Raw genomic sequence first — 14486 nt, forward strand, 5'->3', positions numbered from 1 at the left:
GTCAAATCCAGGCCACCTCCTGTTTTGCTAGAAAAAAGTTCTAGCGGAATCCAGCATCACTCCTTTCGTTCACGTGTGAGTTATGGCTGCTTGCATGAGGCAGAATGGAGTAGTTGCCACAGAAACCAAGCCGCCCCTGAGCCTACACCATTTACCTTTCTGGCTCGTACACTTGATCTCATCCTCAGTAACGTCCTCACGGATATTGACAACTCATCCCATCAGCCAAAGACCCGCTTAAGAAAAAAAGCAGCTCATACTCTCTCCTCTTGATCCCCATGAAATGTAAAATGAGATCCGGCTCCTCACTGGGCCCCACAAGGCTTTATGCGGTCAACCCGGGAGCCCGACTTCCTGATCTATGTGCCTGCCTTTGGCCTTGCTCTCACCGTGACCTTTCCGTTCTGCAGGTATCCATGGGTTCAGCCTCTGGGTCTTTGCACATGCTTCTTACTCTTTCTGGAAACCCTTCCCTTCCTTTCTTGCAATTTGGACCTCAACCCAAACATTGTCTCCCCAGGCAGGCCTTCCATGACCCCTTATCAAATATTGTCCCTTACCTTTGGTCACTGTTGGTTACATGCCCTGGTTTCTTTTTTTATAGCTCTTGTAATGATCTCGCTTGTTTACCCGTTTGCCATCAATTTTCCCCAGGTGAACGTGAGCTTCCCAGGACCAGAGACTCATCTGCCTTACTCAGTGTTGGAAAGTGCCCAGAACAGTTCCTGGCATAGAAAAGGCTCCCAAGAAATATTTGCTGAACAAGTGAATGAGCAGAATGGCTATGCCTTAACAGGGGGATTCTGAAAGCTGAGGAATTTCAGATTTGCCCGCATAGCTGCGTGGGCACACTGCAGACACCAGCCAGAGGGTCAATCAGAGTCTCCTTCTGGAAGCCTTGGGATGCAGGTTTCAGATTTCATCTAAGACCAGGAAACCACCCAAAGCTGAGATGGATTGAAGGCAAGCTATACCTTTCATACTCTCACTGAACAATCCTCGCTCACATTGGGGTTCAGGCGGGGCCAGTGAACTTATCACCATGAAGCATTGCAATAAACAGCATCTCACACGGAGTCAATAAGCAGAGCCCAGGCCTTCATGTGAAAACCTCCTTCTCAGTGACAAAAGCACCTCCAATTTTAGGCATGGCCCTGACTGCCATCAGTGATTTTTTCAAAAATCTCTCCCTGGGGGCATCTGGGTGGCTCAGGTGGTTAAGTATCTGCCTTGGGCTCGGGTCGTGATCCCAGGGTCCCCAGACAGAGCTCGGCATCTGGATCCCTGCTCAGCGGGGAGTCTGCTTCGCCCTCTGCCTCGGCCCCTCCCCCCGCTTGTGCACATGCGCGCGCGCTCCCGCAACGAAACAAAATCTTTTAAAAACAATTTCTTCCTGAAGCTGTTTCCACCCACACCAGCCTCACTGCAGTCACCCCGGACAAGCTCGGCCTATTGTCTATGTACGCCACCCGCAGGCTTCCTTATCTTCTCTGCGCCAGGGACGACCCCCAGCTCCCCCACCCGCTCCACCTGCCCGCGGCTCCCCATGCTCAAGGCCACACTTAAACTCCACCTCTTCCGTCCCAGAGAGCCGCAGAGTTAGCCTTCACTTCATCTTCCCCGACACCCCGCTGTGTAACAGACCACCCCAAAACCGGTCCGCTTTGAACATTTCATGACTTTGTGGATCAGGAATTTGGGCAGGATTCACCTTGATGGTTTTTCTGTTCCCTGTGCCCGGAACTGAAGTCATTCGGTGCGTTCAGCTGGTGCAGGGGTGAGTCTGGTGCGTCACAGCTTCCTCCATGTTTGGCGCATCCGCTGGGATGGTGGGAGGCTGAGCGCACGGGGGTGGCGTCCTGACACCTTCGGGGGCCTCCAGTCCAGCGCGCAACTTTTTTTTGCAGCAACTCAGAGGTCCTGGAGACTGTTCCGGGAGACGAGAGGTGGAAGCTTCTAGGCCTGCAGTTTCTTCTCTGAAAATAAAAGCGTGTCGTCGAGGCTATGGTCTCAGACTGCGTCCAGCCCCGAGGGCCCCACACTGTAAGTCTGTCACGGACACTGCACACTCGGCAATTAATCTCTCCCTCTCTGGGACAGCGGGGGGTTTCTGGGAACACCAGACACAGTGCGATAGAATATTTTGAGAGCTATTCGTCTAGAGGGCTGGGAGTTATGAACCAAGGTGGTAGGACAAGACTTGGAATGTATGCCTACTTCACTATGCTGGAAAAAATCAAACACAAAAGAGCTTCCTTAATCGCTGAAACGGATTTAATCTCCCTCATTACCAGCTTCCCTCCAGGTCCTACTGGATGGTAGGGAAATAGGGCGGGGCAAGAGGCAGAATTTAGCTGGACAATTAACAGTGTCTCCCAGTGAAAATGACTCTTTGGGACAAATATTCCCTTAACTTGTATTTAAACGCTTCACATAGCTGTTTCTCCCTTCTTTGCCCTTTTTCAAGATGGCTTCTGAGTGAAGGTGAAGGGTGAGGGTATGCTTAATAATAGGTAGTGAGAGGGGCGCCTGGGTGGCACAGCGGTTAAGCATCTGCCTTCAGCTCAGGGCGTGATCCCGGCGTTACAGGATCGAGCCCCACCTCAGGCTCGTGCGCTATGAGCCTGCTTCTTCCTCTCCCTCTCCCCCTACTTGTGTTCCCTCTCTCCCTGGCTGTCTCTATCTCTATCGACTAAATAAAAATCTNCTGAGTGAAGGTGAAGGGTGAGGGTATGCTTAATAATAGGTAGTGAGAGGCAGCAAGCCAGGGACATCCCTCTCTGCAGACTTGGGACCTGTAGCTGTGCTCACATCGTCATCTGCTAAGGATGGTCCCATCTGCCCTAAGGCAGAAAATAGTGTCCCCTGAGGCACGTGGCAGGCCTGTGTCAATGATTTTCATGCCTTTGGCAGTTGCCTATTTCTGTCCCCCCTACCCGCTGCGGTTGTTGCTGGTATAGCCCTCCTCTTAGCACCCCTGTGGCTTCTCACCAGCAAGCAGCAAGTTTCAGACCCTTTGCCCAGCACACCAAGGTTTGGAGGAGTTGAGAGAGCTTCCTCAGGCTTATCTCCCTAGCTACTTCCCTCGCTTCCTTCTGCCATATTTCTCCTAGAGACCTGAAAGTGTTCACCAGGCCATGCCTGGGGTCACAACACTGCACAAGTCCAGGAGGGGCAATTCCCAAAGAATGCAATGGAATGGGTGCCCCCAAAGTTGCAAAACACAGAGGTTCTGCTGCGAGAAGCAGACCGTCAATCTCAGTATTGGATTCACTCAAGAATCTCCCAAAAGGGGGAAACCCTAACCACACATTTGCATTTACATCCCTACCTTCTTCTCCCCNTTGCCATATTTCTCCTAGAGACCTGAAAGTGTTCACCAGGCTGTGCCTGGGGATGGGGTCACAACACTGCACAAGTCCAGGAGGGGCAATTCCCAAAGAATGCAATGGAATGGGTGCCCCCAAAGTTGCAAAACACAGAGGTTCTGCTGCGAGAAGCAGACCGTCAATCTCAGTATTGGATTCACTCAAGAATCTCCCAAAAGGGGGAAACCCTAACCACACATTTGCATTTACATCCCTACCTTCTTCTCCCCCCAGTCCTCCAAGCCCCAAGACCCCAGATTTCTCCCTGACCATCCATGAAACCAATACTTCCCATACATTATATCCAGAGCCTTCTTTTCTCAAGGTTCTTAGAAGCTTCTGAGCCAGTCCTCCTGTCCTAGCTCCTGTTATATTAATAGGAGCTCAAAGACTTCAAAATTCATTTCTCCTCACCAAAGCCTGGCTTTGAAGTCTATTATCTTCCTAGTGACTCAAAAATCCTATTTGCTACTCAGAGACGAGAAATAACTTTATTGTTACAGTGGTTTCCACCCTTCCCCTGAAGCTCTTAAATCAGTTGTTTCAGTGGTTGGAGAAGCCCAGGGCAACAATCACTCTAGGAGATACACAAAAGGTATTCTAAATGATTATCCCCCACATGCATATATGTTGTATACATGGTCTTCACATTTTATAAATAGTGGCATTGCAAGGCTCTCGGGGGTGAAGAAACAGGGTGAAAGCTTCTCATCTTTGCTTACGTAGGATTTCTTTCTTTTACCTTCTTCCTGGGTCTGTTTTCCCAACATTTGGGTATTTTAACACTCTTCTAAAGAGAAAATATATTCTCCTCCTAGACTGATTATTTCTGTAATGAGCTTGTTGCATTATTTGTGATCACACTTCACTGTGAATTTCTAGCCGAAGCAAATGAAATACCAAGCCTTGTGTGTCTGCCCCTTTCAGGAAAGCACAGCTCCCATGAAAAACATCCCACGTTCTGGTTCTAGCTGTGCGACTGAGCACTCTGATTCAGAGTGATGCTTCCTCACTTCATGGGAAGTGAGGGGCTTAGAGCTCCCAGCAGGCCTCTGGCTGTCCATCTATGTGAGCCTTTGCAGTTAGGTTCATACATAGAGTTACTTATTTTTTCAAACCCCACTCCTGGGCACCTTCTGGACATCTCCCCAACCCTCCAGCTCACCACTCCTTGGCTCCTAGGCTTGGTAGCCTGAACTTCTTCTTAGACCTTGTAATTCCCTGCAGGGATGCCAGGAAAGTGCATTACTCACAGGAATGATGGAGCTCATCCGAATGCACACATGGGATAAGAGATGGAGCTGAGATTCGAATATAGGTCTTTATTTATTTATTTATTTTTAAACAGTATCTTTGAAACAACTTATTTTTTTAATAATAATTTTTTTATTATATTATGTTAGTCACCATACAATACACCCCTGGTTTTTGATGTAAAGTTCCATGATTCATTAGTTGTATGTAACACCCAGTGCACCATGCAATATGTGCCCTCCTTACTACCCATCACCAGCCTATCCCATTCCCCCTCCCCCCCCGAAGCCTTCAGTTTGTTTCCCAGAGTCCATAGTCTCTCATGCTTCATTCCCCCTTCTGATTACCCCCCTTTCTTTATCCCTTTCTTCTCCTACCGATCTTCCTACTTCTTATGTTCCATAAATGAGTGAAACCATATGATAATTGCCTTTCTCTGCTTGACTTATTTCACTTAGCATTATCTCCTCCAGTGCCGTCCATGTTGCAGCAAATGTTGAGAAATCGTTCTTTTTGATAGCTGAGTAATATTCCATTGTATATGTGGACCACATCTTCTTAATCCAGAATACAGGTCTTTCTAACTCTTCTTCCCCAACTGCTGTGTTATACCAGGCCCTCTTCCCATCCATGAAAGTGTGACATACAAAATGAGGCCTTGAGCTCCCAGCCTCAAATAATCTTGTCTGAGCTAGTTGCTGTCAGTGGGTTCCCAAGATTGACCAGGGCAGCACTGCCAGGGTCCCGAGAGGGGTGTGGCTGCATTCTTCACCGTTGAACTTCTTCACCATCCTACCCTTCCCCGAGAGGTAATAATATGTTACTAAGCCTTAATAGTGCCTTAATAATTAATATTAAGTTATTAGCACTGGTAAGTATTCAGTTGCTATTAATAATCAATACTTACTGGTCAAATTGTGGCTGGGCAGATGGATTGATGCATTGGGTAAAAATGCCCGTGTTTGTGGTCCCTCTATATCGTTGGTTCTCATGTTGGTGAGAACCCCCACTTCCCACCCTCAGGACATTTGGCACTAACTTGAGACACTGTCGTTGTCACATTTGGAGGGGGTGTTGCTGGCATCTAATGGGAAGAAGCCAGGGATGCTGCTGATGACCCATAATGCACAGGACAGCCCCCCCCCATGTCAGTAGGACTGAGGGTCTGCAGCTCTGCTCTCATCAAAGCACAGAGGTCGTGCCCTTCTTCACCTACTTGTGAGATCAGTCCTGAGACCGTCAGATGCAGGAATCACCTGCTATTCACCTCCGGGCAAAATGCTCTTAGCCCAGCCCCGCTTTTGTATTTGCTTTTTTTTTTTTTTTAAAGATTTTATTTATTTATTTGACAGAGATAGAGACAGCCAGCGAGAGAGGGGACACAAGCAGGGGGAGTGGGAGAGGAAGAAGCAGGCTCATAGCGGAGGAGCCTGATGTGGGGCTCGATCCCATAACACCGGAGTCACGCCCTGAGCCGAAGGCAGACGCTTAACCGCTGTGCCACCCAGGCGCCCCTGTATTTGCTTCTTGAACTAGGGGACAGATTGTGGGAGCCTTGTTCTTAGCAGGGAAATAGGGGGGGAGACAGCCCAGCAAGCGTGGAGGCAGCCAGCTTAGAGCAAGAGAGAAAATGCTGGGGCCCAGGCAGGCCGACGCCACGCACGCCCCGCTGAGCGAGCAAGACAGGCAGAAGCGCTGGGTCAACAAGGCGGGTTGTGGAGGGGTGAGGCTGGAGCCTTGAGGCAGGAGGGAGAACGCAGGCACTAATGTCCTGAGGGTGGGAAGGGGGTGTCTGAGAGACACAGGGAGGCCCCCCCTCAGCCCTGCACCCAAACTGCCACACCCAACCTCTTCAGCCCCCCACACCGGGCCCCTGCTGAGACCCTGACTCTCCGGGGCTGGTGTATTAAGCTAATGTGCTTTTCTCTGCTTAGCTCTACTCTTTCTTCTTAAAAAAAAAAGTTTTCTCCTTCATTTTTTGTTCCTGCAGTCCCTCTGTTTTTGTGATTTTATTCTGAGAAAACTTGAGGCTTGCTGGTATCTTCTTATATTATTTTTCAGTTTCCTAAGTGGGGACTCCTGGAGGAACAATATTATCTTTTTCATAAACCAAGAGCCTGGCACTTAGCAGATGCTCAAAATATCTTTGTGGGAATAAAGGATTTTCTAAGGCGGAGGTAACAATGCAAAAGCACGTCCTCTTTCTGTGCTTAATGATCTTTCCTTTTAAAGTCACAGGCCATATTAATAAAATGTCACCTACCTTAATTAGGACAACTTACGGCTTTAACATACGTGTGCTACCCGGGGTGACTTGGGCCCACAAATGTGCTGTGAGGGATATACAGATAAATAGATCGTGATTTCTGTATCAGGGAGTTAAGTTCAGTTGGGGAAAAAACATTTGCAAAAAGCTACCTAGTCCAAACAAATTACAGCAGACACTAAAATAAGGAGTATACAAGCAAAGACTGACAGGAGCCCAGAAGAGAGATACATTTAGAGAATTCTGACTTTACAAGGAAAGCTTAGAGGTAAAGTGGCATCTGAACTGGGGCCTGAAAGCCGAGTAGATATTGACTGGTCCCCTCATAAACCATTGCAGCCAAGACCTGGCTGGGATCCACCTATCACAGTAGGCATGATGCCCTTGCCATGATTTTCTATCTTTTTAATGTAAATATAAGGGACAGAGGGGGTGCTTGGGTGGCTCAGTGGGCGGAGCATCCGGCTCTTGATTTCGACTCAGGTCATGGTCTCAAGGTCGTGAGATCGAGCCCCACATGGGGCTCTGTGCTCAGCAGGGAGTCTGCTGGAGATTCTCTCTCTCCTTCTCCCTTTGCTGCACCCCCTCCCGCCCACTCTCTTTTTCTCTCAAATAAGTAAATAAATCTTTTTTAAAAATGTAAGGTATAAACCGAAAAATGCACAATTCATAAATATACAGTTTGAAGAACTATCACAAAATGGGCACACTTGTGTAACCGGCACCCAGGTTCCATGACAGAACCCTGTTTCCAGAAGGTTCTTTGTGCCCCCCTCCCCACACTACTCCTCCCGGCCCCCTAAACCTCAGCACTCTTGTGTTTCTAATGCAACAGAGTTGTCGTACCTGATTTCACAGAAAGGCAATTTTGTAGAATTTTTTAATTGTGAGTTACTTTGGTTAAAATTGTTTCATGGGTCTCATCCATTCTTTCCCCATATAGCTAGAATTTATTTATTTTCATTGCCATATAGCATTTCATTATATGAATATACCTCGACTTACTTAGCTGTTCTGTGGATGACAAGGGAGCTGTTTCAAGATTCGGCAACTTCAGAAATTGCCATTTTTGTACGTATCTTCGGTGAATATCCCAAGAAGTATGTGTATACTTCCTGGGACTTAAACATATGCCTTGGACTTAAACTTCTGAATGCAACTTAATTCCATGAACCTTTTGTAGAAAAGACTGAAGGTACGTGAATGTCCTCATCTATTCTTAGTTGGGTGGTAGGGGGCGGGGGGGGTGAGGGGGAGTCCTTGCACCTGTCGTGGTAACTGAGGACGAAGGGGGGGAATCGAGACTGAGCAGAGGGGTGCACAGGCCAGGTGGACACAGCAGAAAACCCAGGCTTGCCTACCTGCTGAGCATACTCAGAGGGATGCCCTCCTCACGGCACCTGACAGGACGTGGAAGTGGGTCTGAAACCACAGTGATTCTGTCCTTCACCTCAGCTCCTGTCTTAACCACAGATGTCGGCCAAGCCGAGCCCACATGCTCTGGCAAGACTTTCTGTGTAACTTAAATCAGGTTTCATCCCTGATTTATTAGGATTTTCTCAAATTGCTAATACCATTATTCTACCACCATCCATTTCATCAGCCACAGTAAAGCTCAGTTGCCTTGAATCGGTCACAAATAGTCCCAAAGGTTTATTTGGCCTTATATTTCTTAACACAATTTATAGCATTCAAATATTGAGTTAGATTTCGGGATGACATTCATCAAGCCTGCTGTAATATGCCCTCGGCTTCCTTCTCATCATCCCTGTCATCTATCTTGGAAGTAAAAGTGCTGCTGCTTTTACCTCTGTTCCATATGATCAGATAAAATCACTTCCTCTTCCCCGGGCTTGCATTTCCACTGCACCCCAGAACTTATCTACACAGACTCCTTAAACGTCGTGACTTCTATAACGCTTTGTAATAAACTCACCTCTTCAATATAGTTTCCCCCAGGATACACTCCTAATTTATTTGTTTGTTTTTTTGTACCTTTCCAAAAGTTGGAATCGCTTACGTGGGCAAGGGATGTTCTCTTTTCCAAAGCAAAGCTCGAGAGACTCCTAGACCTCCAAGGTTGCGTGTGCTCCTGGGGACAAAGGGCAGAAATACCGTGACTTCTGAGAAAATCTCATTTATAGGGCTCCTTGTCCAGCCTGGGTTACTCCCCAGCAGTGCAATGGCCAGGGCTCCAGCCTAAGAGTTAACGTTCCCGGGACAGAGGAGATACATGCCTCTATCCCGAGTCTTACAGATTCCAATGGAAGCCAGAGCGGGGTCATTCCGTCCAACCCTGCTTGTCACCTGGGAATCTGAGAGCTACAGAAACTGCAACAAAGGGAGCTTAGACTCCCTGCAAGTTACCAGGGAAAGTCCCGGATGTGCCCTGTGGGTATCCTGGCATCAGTCATCCCCTGTGTTTCAAAAACCCCCATTGTATACGCTCCAAGGAGAATAGAGCACAGGCTCTGAGGACAACCTCAAATCTGCATTGAGAGACTCTACCAGCTCCTGAAATTCAGGCGGCGTATTTTCTTCCCCTACAAAAGGGGGCATAACGCTGCCTCCCTAGAAAACCGGGGTACTCACATAGCACGGAAGGCATCGTGGACTCAGGACACAGTACCTAATTGGTGATGTTGGAGAGTCAGGGATCAGTACGTGGACACTGGACACCTGGGGAAAAGGGCCTAGGAGCTGGGAGGTGGGGACAGCCCCAGGAGGAACAGGGAAGCCAGTGGAAACCTCGAGCTCATCTGGCATATTCTACCAGGAAGACGGACAGCCTCAGCCAGTCCAACCACTACATCTCAGACGGTTCAGCTTCCTGGAGTTCTCCAGGTCCTGTCCAGTGTCACCCACTAATTCTTGTTCCTCTCCCACAGAGATGAACAGCTGAGGAAAACAGGAGAAAGAAGAAAAGATGCTGGCCAGAGGCTGCGCCCTCTTTCAGCAAGAAAACCAGATCCCACTTCAGTGTGCTCGCCTCTCTCCCTGTCCTTTATTATAGGTCCTTACAGCGCATGCGCAGCTCATCGTTTGAGGGCTTCTCGAAAACACATCCTACGGTTCTATCCCTCGGGACTCCTGGCACATTGCCAGGCATACTGATGGGCATCCAGCAAATTCTTCGTAAAGCCGTATGGCTGGCTGGAAGAGAGTTGAGAGAGAAGCTCAGTTATTTTTCTGGTGAAAGAGGTACAAAAAGGAAGGGAACTGGAGGGAGTATAGCCTTCTGTACATTTGGGTAGAAAAGCGGGTACTGACAGCATTTCCGAGCATCAAAGCTCAGCCTGTCTTCTGTGCTCCAAAAGCCTCTGTTCAAAGGGACCACAAGGGCAGCCCAAGGTTTCTGTGTTCACTCAACCTCCCTCCTGAATCTTGCAATCTGGCATCGTTCAGTGGGTTCACGACCACCCACAGCCACTCAGGGAAACCATATCCTCTTCCTTGAAACTTTCATATGGCCTTTCTCCTGCTAGGTCAGTGCCCAACGAAAGTTGAATTTCCAGTTTGGAAGTGAACACATGGCCATGTGATTTCATACATTCTTCCCAGCAGAACTGGAAAAGTCTTTCTTCGGAAATACATAACTGTGCTGGGAGCCACAATCTTGGTTTATCAGCAGAGAATAGCAGGGATTAAAAAAAAATCCTATATTGAGGTTCAGCAATCCCAAACCCTGACAACTGTCGCCATAGCCAGGCAAGTTAATGCCACCATCTGCAACAGCTGGGTTTCCACAAATACCACCGGGCCTCTTACTCATCAGTGGCATTGTGTCTCCAAAGCCATGTTGGTTTTGCAAGACTGCCTGCTGCTTGGCACTGTTTCAGCGTGTGAATATTTCCATTGAAGATTTCCCCATCTGGCAGCTGCCCAGGCGGTCATGCCCCGGTGTGCTTGGTGGTGTTCTTACAAGGGGATCAGGCCACTGAGAACTGACACCCGCCTGTGGGCTACATAGGAAATAGTCAGGCAAAGCAAAATGTCACAGAGCACAGCTGCAAAGAAATAAATCTGTTGCATGCTGTTGATGTAGCCAGGTGACAGGAGCCCATCTGGCCATAATCTATTCCTTGGAAACAGAGTCAGAGATCCAAGACGAGACAGCTGTGCAGTTGGAGGAATTTCTGTCCCCCATCAGTAGACTCACAACGTTTGGATTCTCTGTAGGGCTCCCCGTTTGGGATGTTCACGCAGCTCATGAGAACGTGTTTTCAGCGATCCCACGAACTTGGCCTTTCTAGGCTTGAAAAGCCAGCCGATTCTAATCACACGCTAGTCTCCAGGAGATGGGTGGTAAAATCAGAGCTGCTATGCCTTCCTCCCGGGGACCTCTCCTGACTGGCTTAATTGAAATGTTCGGGGGGAAGGGAAGAGGGTAGAAGGTAGATGTAGGTTTTCATGTTCTTTCCTAGTGAAAACCCATCTATCATTCCATCTCAACACAAATAGAACCATGATTTATGTCTCCCAATTTTCAAAGGTGATTTCCTGCACTTGTGACATTTCTGATATATATTAGGCAGTTATGCCCCTCTCTTCCACCAGGAAGCTGGAGGAGAAAGAGGAGTGAGGTGCCCTCTCATGTGCTTTGGGTATGAAGTGAACGGTGCTAAAGCCAATCCTTTATATTTAGCTGCACTGAATATAAACAAAGAATAAACATATCCATGGAAGGAAGAGGACAAGGACTCTGTGGGCATAAGACTCACCTCCAAAATGCTCCAGCCCCACAAGGTGGGAGTTAGGGATCGGCTGAAGTTGACTGCTCATCAGAGTGGACTGTTGTAAGAATGATCCCAGATCCTTTACCTGCCCCATTCAAATCCCTATTAGTGGGAGTTGAGTAAGAATGGGTGAAGTGGCCAGTTTGACTACTTACTAGTGGCCTCCCCCTGAGCAAATTTCCTCTCCCCTTTAAGCCTCAGTTACTTCATCTGTAACATGAACATAATAATAGGATCTATCCAGTGTCGTGCTGGGGTCAGCTCTCACTGGCTCAAGAGAGCTATTTCTGTGCTTCTCTTCCCAACTCTGAATTCAGTGACGTCACATTGATGGATTGAAAATAACCAGGTGGGAATATTTACACCATGGAAATTGGCAAATGCCACACACCAGAGTATCTTCTTTTTGGAGAGCTGGCTGTTAAACATTTTGGGGGGAATTAAGATAGTTTGTGTTAAAGGGCTTCACAGTGTCTTGCACGTTGAGGATTGTGAATGATTACCATATTTCATACATGCTAAGACTATTTGTTTATTTTCACATCCATAAAACCAGGATGGGACTTATAATCAATAACATCTGGCAGGTATAATTGGCAGCATTTTTCCTTATTGGCTTACAAAATAATGGTTCATGTGCCAATCAATGAAGTGTTAAGAGTTAATGAAACACATTATTATTAGCATCATTTTTATATTAGGTCCTTTATAACAGTCCATGTATATGATTCTCAAAATGTGAGGGAAAACAACAAAGTCCCACCAAACCTAGAGTAGCATCTGGCTGATTCTAGGGGAGCCTTGGAAGTAGACACAGCTCTCCATCCTTGCCTACAACTGGCAGCTCTCCCTCCTCTCCCTGCTGTTATCGCTCCCCAAATCCTCCAGCTAAGCCCCGTGTCAGAATAATCCCATAGGACCCTTGACATGCATGAGTCACTTCGGTGATTGTGACCCCTCCCAGAGCCTTTTGCCGTGAAGGCTGACAGCTCACTAGGCACCAGGAGCCGGAGTCCCCATTGAAGGCACTCCATGTGTCTGGTGACAGGCAGAAGGGAGCTGGGCTGGTCAGGAGGCTTTCTTGACACGAGGCTCACCCACAGAGTTTGCTGCTTGCAATTTGGATCCTATTGCCTGGTAGGTGACAATGGCCAAGAATCAGTACCTGTTAATTGAATAATCCAACGAATGACTAACTGAATAACAATATAAAAATCTGCCGAATATGAAGATTTTAATACGTGAGATCATCAAGCATTATGTAGGCTGCCGTAAATGGTAAGCAAGCATCTTGCTAGCGAGATGTAAATGACTGTAGCTCTTTTAAGGGACAACGGTTTGCTGGTGCATATTAAAATTTAATAAGTACCTAGCATTCAGGTCTCTCTCATGCTGCCTGCTTCAGAGAAACCCTCCCGGGAGGCACAAACCAGAGTTCATGGGATGTTCATGGCTCGGCCATCTCTGCCGGCAAAACCCAGAAACAGCCGAAATACTAGTAAGGGATGGGTTAAATAAATATTGCTGCCCCCATAGCCATTCTGAGGGCAGCAATTTGGAAGAATGAGGTCAATTTGTACATTCTGACAAGAGAAGAAATATTAGAGGGAGAAGAAAGCAATTTACCGAACATATATACATAGGAGGATAATGGAACAAAACCATTTTTCCCCTGTATTTTCATATATGAGTCTAAATGTGTAAGCAAAGCTAAGAATGGTTACCTTTGCGAAGGGGGATACGGTGGTGGGTGTGGGGCAGGTGGAGCATATGGTCAAGGCCGACTTTAGCTTTATTTTTATGCTTAATTTTAATTTTACAACCGAAAGGTATTCATATGTTATTTATGTAATGAAACATTGTAAATAAATAAGAGGGAAGTCTGGCCAAGGATGCTCAGGCTGAGGCACTGATGCTAAGGGAGCAGCTAAAGGAGCACCCCGCTGGGTAGGGGTTGCGCCCCCTGGGAACCGAGGCCACGGAGCACAGCAGCGCAGAGCCGCTCACACCTGCCGGGCAGTGGGCGGGAGCCCCATACGCATGCGCTGATGGGACCGCAGTGGTCCCAGGGGCCCCGCCTTCCTTCTGCTGCCTTCTGCTGCAGCTCTGGGAGGTGGAGGTGGCGGGTTCCTGGAGAGTATATGAGAGAGAGAACGGAGTCATGTGAGACGGAACTTGAGTACCTGGGGATTATAGTAAAAACCAGGCCTTTCCGAGAATTCTGGGGATTTGATTGTTTCTCCCCTCCCCCTTCACCCCTTCCACCCTGAGCCGGGGTGATTTCTCTGAGCTCCCAACCTTCTCAAGGCACCGAGTTATAGAGCCAGTTGGGACCTCAAAACATTATCCTGGTCACCCCCTGCTAGGAAGTTATGATTAAGCGGGCCCTTAAAAAAATCATCACATGGAGCGTTCTTTTTTTTTCTTCTTCAGAAACCAAAATATTTGCCTTTTCTTTGCCAGATCACGCTCTTATTTCCGGAAATGTTCACAGAATGGGATTCTACTGGCTTGCTTGGTCTCCATCCATCCAACCGATCACATCTATTTAGCACCAACTATGTGTATGCCTGATGTTCAAGGGTGGAGAGTGTCAAAGAAGGCTTTAAGAATTAACGCAAAAAAAAAAAAGCAAACCAGGATTCTCCAGGCAAACGTGGGGTGTTAGTGGGGTGTTAGTGAAGGGAGGGAGAAGCATGACGGGGTTGCCGAGCAAGCACAGTCCAGGCTGAAGGAAACACATGGGTTGCACCACACTTTAGCAATTCAAACTCCCCTGTATGCACAGAGGGGTAAAAAGTCCAGGAAGCAGCTCTAAGCCCAGTGATGAAGAAGTGCTCGCGAGTCCCTGTGAGACTTGAC

At 47.8% G+C, this 14486-nt stretch overlaps 1 long non-coding RNA gene across 1 annotated transcript; it reads left to right on the forward strand.

The window, feature by feature from the left end:
* The first annotated feature begins 1598 nt into the window (after window positions 1-1598).
* LOC117796910 lies at window positions 1599-10542 on the forward strand. Its single transcript, XR_004621605.1, has 3 exons — window positions 1599-1777; window positions 1908-2043; window positions 9777-10542. It is a non-coding gene; the product is annotated as an uncharacterized LOC117796910 (long non-coding RNA).
* The last annotated feature ends 3944 nt before the right edge of the window (window positions 10543-14486 follow it).

The sequence above is a fragment of the Ailuropoda melanoleuca genome, chromosome 17 (assembly GCF_002007445.2).
Source record: "Ailuropoda melanoleuca isolate Jingjing chromosome 17, ASM200744v2, whole genome shotgun sequence".
In the NCBI taxonomy this organism is placed as follows: domain Eukaryota; kingdom Metazoa; phylum Chordata; class Mammalia; order Carnivora; family Ursidae; genus Ailuropoda; species Ailuropoda melanoleuca.